Below are 9,266 nucleotides of genomic sequence, written 5' to 3'. Positions count from 1 at the left end.
ACATTTTCTAAGCTAAATTGTTCCTTTCATTAATGCAAAACTCTTCTTCATCTTTCCAGGCAGAGCTGTAGGTGGAGCAGAATGTAACACAGAAAGGTTCTAGGACTGAAACAGATGCATTTATGAGATCGCAAAATGCTCACACACTCACACATCCTCTGGTTTTGGGGATCAGTTACTCTCCCTTTCACACCTCAACAGGAATCATTGTGTTTCTGACAGCATCTTGTTTCAACCCCACCCCGCCTCAGGAGATGTTTCCAACCACTTCATCCCTAAGGACATCTCCAAATCATAGTTTTGGGTTCTATTAAAATTATTAGGTCCTTGAATGTGACATTAGCCCTAGTTTTATATGTCCCACTGGTCTGCTAGGCTTCATGTTCCCTTTGTTTTACCCCTTTCTTCTTTGTAGTAAATCTTGGTGTTGACCTGTAACTTCTTCCATGGGCAGCTCTCAGCAGGTTGAGCAGCCCCTGTCTCCTTTCTTCCATGCGAAAGAACACAGCTATACCAACGCACTGTGGCCACTGTGCCCAGCACGGTGCTCCTGGATGTGATTACCACAGCAGGTGCAGAACTCATGTGATGCCGTCTTGATTCCGTGGTTGTGAAGGGACGAGGTGAGAGTACAGGTTAGATGCTCGAGGATGGGCAGGAAGACAAGGAGAAGGAGAAGGATGTGTAGGAGAGAGAGAGAGAGAGAGAGAGAGAGAGAGAGAGAGAGAGAGAGAGAGAGAGAGAGAGAGAGAGATATGAGATAAGAAAAATTTTGTGAAGACAGGAATGAAATGCATGGAGCCAGGATCTAGACATCAGGAACAATGGTGGGACATTGGCTCTAGGATCAACTTTCTTAGCTGTTGTTTCTCTTAGATTTTTTTCAGAATCTAGTTCTGGAATGGGTAAAGAGCCTCTGGCCTGGTTAACCTCCTGTGGGTTTGGAGAAGGGAGAGCATCTTGGGTGAGAAGTCTATAAAAACCACCAGCTAGGGAGAAGAAGGCCTTCTCCAGAAGGGCCAAAGGGTATCTCCCACAGTCCAGGGAGATGGGTTTTGGCCTCTGGAACAGCAGGTCTGTGGGGTTAGAGCATTTCTAGGGTTTTTTAGATGAGTGACATTTTTTTCTGTTTGCTTTTATTATACACTTCAGAGTTTCAAAACAAGTTTTACTGAGGCTTAGGCACAATGGTACTTAAAAATAGAATAAAAATAGGATAAAAAAGGGATAGTTTGTAGGGGCTTCAGTGGGCTCTGAAGCCCCCTTTTAAAACTGTATTTTATTTCAAACAACTTTATTTTCAGGGATTTTAAGAGAAATTTGCATAATTTTTGTACACAAAGGCAGTAAAGTATGACGGGAAAAGCCTGCTCTTTTGAGTTGGAAATGTTCGTAACCTTCGACTCTCTTCCTGGCAGTTGTTCCCTGTATGACATGGAAATGACCGTGTCTGTCCCGTCAGGCAGTCGGGAAGCACGTGCAGAGTTCTCGGTGCGGACTGAGCGTTTATAGATGTCAGCGGCCTTCTCCTCACGGTGTGCTTATGTGGTTCTCCTTTTTTTATGAATCATCTGTTCTTCTCCTGTAATGAGTCAAAAACCAATTCTCTTCCCTTCAATTCTGTTTTTTATTTTCTTTGCTTTGTTGCTGGTGGTGGCAGTGAAAATGATGACAGGAGCCCGCCTCTGTCCCCAGGTTCCTGCCACAAAGAAACCACCATCTTTTCCTTCGATTGTAGGTGAGGCAGTGTCTGTACCTTGTTGTCGTAAACATCCCAAACAGCCTCAGTTAGCTGCCACTAAGGGCTCCATGCCATCCTCTGTGGGTCTGAACCAGGGCTAGGAGCAAAGTCGTCTGGCTAGGAGGGAGTGTTTGAGCAAGGGGAAGCTGTTCTTACAGCCCCTCAGCTGTGATGGGCAGAGGCAGTTTGTCACTTCGTCGCTGAAATATTCTGAGATGTTTCTTTTTCTTTGCTCCACTGATAGCTCATATGGAAAGGCAGGGATGGAAGCCTACTGGATGTCTCAATAGAGCCGGAGGTTGGGTCTTTCATAGAGATAAACAAGATGCTGTTGGTGAGAACCGTCGAAAGGGAGAGACAACAGCAGATGATGCTGAGACGTGGAGGTGAATACTGGTTTTGAGACAGGCAGGACGCATTCTTTCCCCCAGCCTGAGGGAGAGACCAAAGACACGTGGGAGATAGAGAACAGACCTCATGAGACATCATCCTTGTGGACCAAGTGAGGACTGCTTCTTAGTCTCCCCGATTTTCCTATCTTAAAAGATTAGTCTAAATAATGGATCCTTTTGGGAGGCTATTGTGAAGATTAAATGAGAATGTCAAGTCCTCATAGGAGTGGTTTGAACATACAAAACATCCCATAAACTAATATGCCGTTCATCTGTTCATGTAGTCAGTAGGATAGACCACTCTCAACAGCATATGGAAACACGTATGTAAAAAGCACTGGGTATGTGGCTTGGTGGCTAATGTGTTTGCTATGTAAACCTCAGCAGAGTTAGGATCCCCAGAATCAATGGGGAAGCCATTTGGCTGTGGTTCCTCCCCTGTAACTCCAGCCCTAGAAGGTGGAGAGAGGATTCCCCTGCCCCATCCCAGCAAGCCGGCTGGCAATACTAGCAATGTCAGTGAACTCTAGGTTTGATTGAGAGATTCTGGATCAATGCATAAGGTGGAAGAGAAATCCAGGATTATTCAACCATGGAGCCTCTACATGCATGCTTTCACATGTGTATATGTGTGCCCATACACACACAACACACACACACACACAACCTAAATGTACATGAAAAATACAGGGAAAAAGGGAATGCAACATTTTAACCAGAAAATTTCAAATTAAGGTTTTATTATAAATAATTGTATAATATTATATGTTACGATAATCTTGATTGAAGAGTAATAGCATAAAAGAAAAAAAAAATCATGGGCTTTGAGGTCACAAAGATGTCAGTGTCTTACGTTTAGCAACCGAGAGAGTTGAGCAAGTTGGTAGGAGTTGCTGACTTCCAATGTTTTATCCATACAGTAAAGATGGTAAACTGTGGTTTTTAGCATTTCAAGAAGATTGCAAAACAACTAATGAAAATTGCTTGGCATATGGTAAGCAGTAAACCCAAATTCTATGGCTTTTTGGTATTATTCTGAGGCCATTATTCCCCTCTTATAATGCATAGTTATCCCAGAATATAGGATTGGAGAATCTCACAGAGATAAAATAGAAATTATGTTATAGTCATTATATTTATATGACATGCAAATACGGAAGAGAACCTGGTGGATATTTAGTGTGTACACCAGCTCCTCTTCCCAGCGTCCACAGTAAGTAAGCTGGGGGAACTGGCGCCTGCTCCCATGAGGGGAGTTCACCTTCTGTGCTCGATGTCCTCCATTGTCAAAGAGGTTTCATATTGATCTTAGCCCTCCTCTTGGAAATGTCCATGGTTCTGGATCCCACTGATCTCTCCTGTAACCTGGCCATAGCCAGCACTCAGGGAACAGTAGTTCCTCAGTGAGCAAGTACATGAATGAGACCAGAAGCTGAGCACACTCTGTGTGTGTGTGTGTGTGTGTGTGTGTGTTGTGTGTGTGTTGTGTATGAAGAGTGGCATTGTATCAGTCATGGTACAAGAAAGAAAGCAGGATCCTTGTGAGTTTTATAGGGTAGGAAAATTATTTATTTATTTATTTATTTATTTATTTATTTGGACAGCCAAATCATCTTTATTGAGGGAATGGGTCTTTAGGAGTGGGGGTGGGCCTGGGCCCAAGGGTAGGGAAATTATTAAAGGAACAAAAGCATACATGGTTGTGAAAAGAGGTGGAGAAGGGATAGGGAGGAGGTTTTGGGGGCCAGAGAAAGGCCGCCGCTCCAGCTTTCTATAATACTAGCACAGGGGACTGGAACAGAACTCACAAGGAGTCTGGAAAGTCATCCATCAGCTACAGAGGCGGGCTGGGGAGGAGGGCAGCTGCAGGCTAGATGGCCATTACCCGTGCATGGGGCTGGGCAGCTGGAATGGCTGTTGGTCAATGTATTTGTCATCGTTCTCCAGAAAGCAGAACCTATAGAACTTAATTAATTAATTCATTAAACATAGAGGATTTATCATTAATAATCATAAGGAACTGGCTCGCCTGATGACGCCGGTTGGAAAGTCTAAACTCTGTAGCCTGGGCTTGGCAAGCTTGGGATCCAGGACCTCAGTGATGTTGAGAAGGTCTGTTGGCAGCTTCTCTCCTCTTTGTAAGGGTTGTCTCCAGGTTAGTTAAGGCCTTCAGTGGTTGGATAAGGCTGACCCACATTATGGAGAGCAATCTGCTATGGTCAAAGCTCAGCGATTTCGGCGTCAATCTGAGTCCTGGGAATTACAGGAGCCAGGCTGAGATAATGTAAGATTGCACAGTCCTTCCTGTCAACTTGACATCCACAAACCTTCTTAGCTCACAATGTTCTACTATGATGCAACCATGCCTCAAACATCCTGGAACTACTTTCTATCCAAGATTGCAGTGAATTATTTGTCATTCAGTCCACGTCTAGGTGGCAATATTCTACCTTAGGCCTGATTACATAAGCTAGACTAATAGGCTATGACCGTAACCGATGATAAGCACTGGCATAGGAGGGGAGGAAAAGAAAACTACGGGCTGACATATCCACAGATGTCACCAGGCCCAAGTCTGACTTCTTCAAGCACAGAAGGCCAGTTTAGTCTTTAGAGAGCTGGCTGTTGCTGAGGATGCGGGACTCTTATCTCGAAAGTCCTCTGCCTGCAGATGGCTCATGTGTGTTCCTGGACTGGTGGGCACCTCTCTTAGTGTCTGGGACAGCTGATGACACACACACCTGTTCCTGATTGCCTAATCACGAATCCATTCTCCTTCTCAGAATCGGAAGCGCAAGCCTCGTTATTTCCATAGGCAGTTTTTGCCAGTGATCAGCTGGCCACACGTGGCTTCTGTATTTTATCATCGACAGCACCGAGCGAGTAGCTGCTCTGAGGCCCACTTTCTGATTGCCACGTCTGTGGGAAGGAAGGAGCATAGGTTTGGTGCTCAGTCTCCAAGCACTGCTATCAAATAAGGAGGCTGCTGGCTAGTAGGGCAGGCTTTGTTTCTGTGGGCGCTCAGGTGGAACTAACTGTGCGCCATTTCCTTCCTTCCGCCTGTTCCGGCCTGCTCTGCGCCGGCTCGCACTTTTATCTTTGATAGTAACCAGCTGTGCATTAGTTGATACAAAACCCAGGGCGCCAGATTTTCTTCCGCACCAGAGCTGTCAAAAGGTTATTTCGCTGCTTTGTTAGGGCGATTGCTAAGCAATTTGTTAGGGCGATTGGCAAGGCTGGTGAAGTGTGCGTCCTGAGCTTGTCACACCCGTGTCTCATACAAAATGCTTTCCCAGGTTTGAATCAAGATACCGGTGAGCGAGCACTATGATGAGCAACGAGGAAGTTTCAGAGTCCAAACATTGAGCTCGGCAGAAGCTGGTGCAGGCAAGGAGGGCAAATTCACCTGCAGGCTAAGTATTTTTTCTAGTGGGAATGAATGACCGACCGTTCCGGGGCGTCTCGAGTGCATGGTTCTCTCAGGGAATGAGGCTATAGCAGACATTCTACACAGGGCTCTGCTCTAGGTGCGTTGAACACTCAGACAACAATGGATTGGGCTTATTTTTATTGAGGCCATAGAGATTATTCCATTATTTTCACGATGTTCCCTGATGAATGATGCTATTGGGCAAGGATGAAGGTAGGCTGAAGTAGAAGTGGGTGGATCTCATGGGCGTGGGTCAAGCTGTGTACGTGAAAACAAAGTCCCTCCTGTGGTGAAGTCTCTCTTCAGCTAAAGTCAGAGACTCCAACATCTTCAGGCTATCCGTGCAGAAAGTTCCGTCTTAATACCTCTTTCCAATAACCATTTTGTTACTAAAAAAAAAAAAACAAATAAACAAATGAACATATACCTTGAAGGTAAGACTCCATTGCCGAAGACATCACAGACTTTTGGCACAGGCCTTGGAGGAATCAAACTGGAGCTGACCTTGAAGCCTCTTCCCGAGACTTGACAGTATCAGAAGGTATTGTGCAGGTTGTGAAGGGAGAGGAGCAATGGATAGTCCTTCCCAATTGTAAAGCCCGTGAACTACGGCAATGACTTGGTTGACAAGATATCCCTAATAGTGTAATAATGGGGTTTCTCTCTTGGAGGTAACCAACAACTATAAAAGTTCTATTATAGGCCCATTTAGTGGGAGAGAATCCATGCCTGGTATTGTAAACCTAGCCAACTACTTGTGTTGGAGAGATCTTAGACACTAGAGGAGAAACTATTACTGCCATTTCCCTAAACCAAAGTAATTTCTAACCATGTACTTAAAAGCTTACCCTTTTGCACACAGGTAAATGGAACTCATATCTTCATCAACAATACCCCAACCCCCTGTGTGTGTATGTCTCTTTGACAGATGGCAACCATCACAAAGAACCAAACTGGTCAAAATGCAGAGAACAAGGGACTATGGGATGCCAGGCCCTATTGATGCATACTCAATGCAGCCTCTATACCTAAGGAGCAGGGAAACTCCAGAAAGGGCTAGAATGGTTGTAAGGGCCAGAGGATCAGGATATCTGCTGGAGATCATGTCTTGTAGACATGCCACAGAGGTTGCACTTGTGAACTCCCAGCAAAGTATTGTTGCCTGAGCACGCCTGCATAATGGCAGCATGAGCTGGTGTGCTAACATGCACAGGGAGAATTCTACAGGACCTCACCCCTGGATGAGGAGCTGTAGGTGGTCAGTGGCTTCTGGGAGAGGCAGAATCGGGTTTTTCAAGGGCAAGCTCCCAAATAGGCTGTCCAGTCCCAGGTGGTCAGCCATGGACACATGTCCACATGAGCAACGCTAAATGGTTTAAGTAAGCTGTGCGGTAGTGGTGCACACCTTTAATCCCAGTACTTGGGAGGCAGAGGCAGGTGGATCTCTGTGAGTTTGAGACCAGCCTGGACTACAAGAGCTAGTTCCAGGACAAAAAAGGTAGGGTGGACATATTTATGTATATATAAAAACTATCCATCCATCTATTATCTATCTATCTATCTGTCTGTCTGTCTGTCTGTCTGTCTATCCATCTATCTATCTAACATCTACATATGTATATACTTATTAATAGCAATTCAGAAGATGAGGCCATGGGTTTGGAAAGAGTGGCATAGGACATGGGAGGAGCTGTGGGGAGGAGGAGGAGTGTGATGACAAAGCAGTGTTCATGTGTGGTATTCTCTGGTGTAGGAGATCCTTCTGTCTGTGTGTTGCTTGTATTGGTTAATGAATAAAGAAACTGCCTTGGCCTGCTAGGGCATAACTTAAGTAGGCAGAGAAGACAGAACTGAATTCTGGGAGAAAGAAAGCAGAGGAACGCCATGGAGCCGCTAGAGACAGACATGCTGAATTTTATCCGGTGTGGCAATACACAGATGAATAGAAATGGGTTAAATCAAGATGTAAGAGTTGGCTAATAAGAAACTAGAGCTAATGGGCCAAGCAGTGACTTAATTAATACAGTTTCCGTGTGGTTATTTGGGTGTAAGCTAACTGGGTGGCCGGGACAAACAAGTGGGCCTCTCCTCCTCCTCCAGTTCTCAAAACCATGAAAATTAACTATATGCATCCCAAGGGCCTGCCTGTGTGATCAAGCCATCAGCTCCTGTTCATAGGTCATGTAAAGAGTTACCAACAAAGTTATGCTTGCCTCAAGTCTGTCCACCAGCAGAGTTTCTCTTCAGTATTGTCCTTTAGGGCCACTTTTCAGTTTGGCTGTGGTATGATGCTTGCCTATTTTTGGCAGGTCTGAGCTTGTTATGCAGAACAATCTCTATGTAAATCAGACTTAAAACACCTTCCTCCACCAACTGGTTTTTAGCAGGTCCCCATATGACTCTATCTAGTGCTAGGAAAACCATTCCCTAAGTTTGTAGGCTTAAAAAACTATTTTATTTGCTGCTTGCTACAGCTCAAGGGTTCAGAAGGGCACAGCCTGGACAGTTCATATCTTGCCCACGTGGTCTGTGTGGGCTGAGCCCTTCCACATGGCTTGACTGGGGTCATGGCTCTGGGTTTTCTGTTTTCCCCACAGCTTCCCCCTGTCTTCCTGTCACCTCTTTATCATCTTTCCAGCAGCAGAGCTAAAACTCCTATGGAAGGTCAAGACTCCTAACATCAAAAATGTAGACGTGACAGGTCCGCTTAAGACACAGGTCAGGAGGTGACAGAGAGCCGTCACCATGCTCAATGCTTGTTAAGGGAGTGGGCCACACACAACCTGATGGGCAGGTCTGATATAGAAACATCAATACCGAGGACCTCTTTAGCTAACTGCTATCTACATAGTTGAATCTCCCTCTCTGTGAGATCTGCATCCCCAGGTTCAACCAATTGTGAATAGAAAATATTCGAAAAACTCGAATGCATTTGACTTATTTTTCTTGTCACTAGTCTCTGAAGAGCACAGAAGGGCAATTGTTTCTGCAGTACTGACATCATGTCAGGTGTTGGGAAGTGATTGAGAAACAACCTAGATGATGTTTGTGGGTTCTGTACCAATGCTGTGCTGTTTTACATGTGAGGGGCTCTTAGCATTCTGGAACCATTCCTACAGATACTGAGGGTCAAGCATACTTGCTTTCAGAATAATTTTTTTTTAAAAAGTCATACAAATTTATTACCTTATAGTACTTGGTGCTAGAGGTTCAGAAATGAATCTCCCTGGACTTAAGTCAAAGTGTCAACAGGCCTGCATTCTTTTGAGATGGAGCCTTTTTCAAAATAACATTTTGTTACTCATATAACAATCTTAGTCTAAAAACTCTATAACCTACAATTGACAGACAGAGGTGTAACTTATATGGGCGCCATCTGTTGGGCGCCATCTGTTGAAATAAGAGGAGCGGCGGGGCTGCGTCCCCAACACCCCGGCCGCTTGGCTAGCTTATGCCCGAAATAACAACACACAAACTGTATTCATTTAAGAACTGCTAGGCCCATGAACTCTAGCCCTTACAGGCTAATTCTCGCACCTGGACTAGCCCATTTCTAATGATGTGTGTAAGCACCCCAAGGTGCGCTTACCGGGAAGATTCTAGCCTAAGTCCATCGTGGGTTGCAGCTGCCTGGGAGAGCAGAGCATGGCGGCTGTCCGGTCCCTCTGGAAGCAGCGCAGAGTCTGACCTCACTTCCTCTTCC

The sequence above is a fragment of the Alexandromys fortis genome, unplaced genomic scaffold (assembly GCF_014885135.2).
Source record: "Alexandromys fortis isolate MF-2015 unplaced genomic scaffold, M_Fortis_MF-2015_v1.1 scaffold_162, whole genome shotgun sequence".
Taxonomy (NCBI): domain Eukaryota; kingdom Metazoa; phylum Chordata; class Mammalia; order Rodentia; family Cricetidae; genus Alexandromys; species Alexandromys fortis.
The sequence above is the reverse complement of the archived record's forward strand: the minus strand, read 5'-3'. Positions refer to the sequence as shown.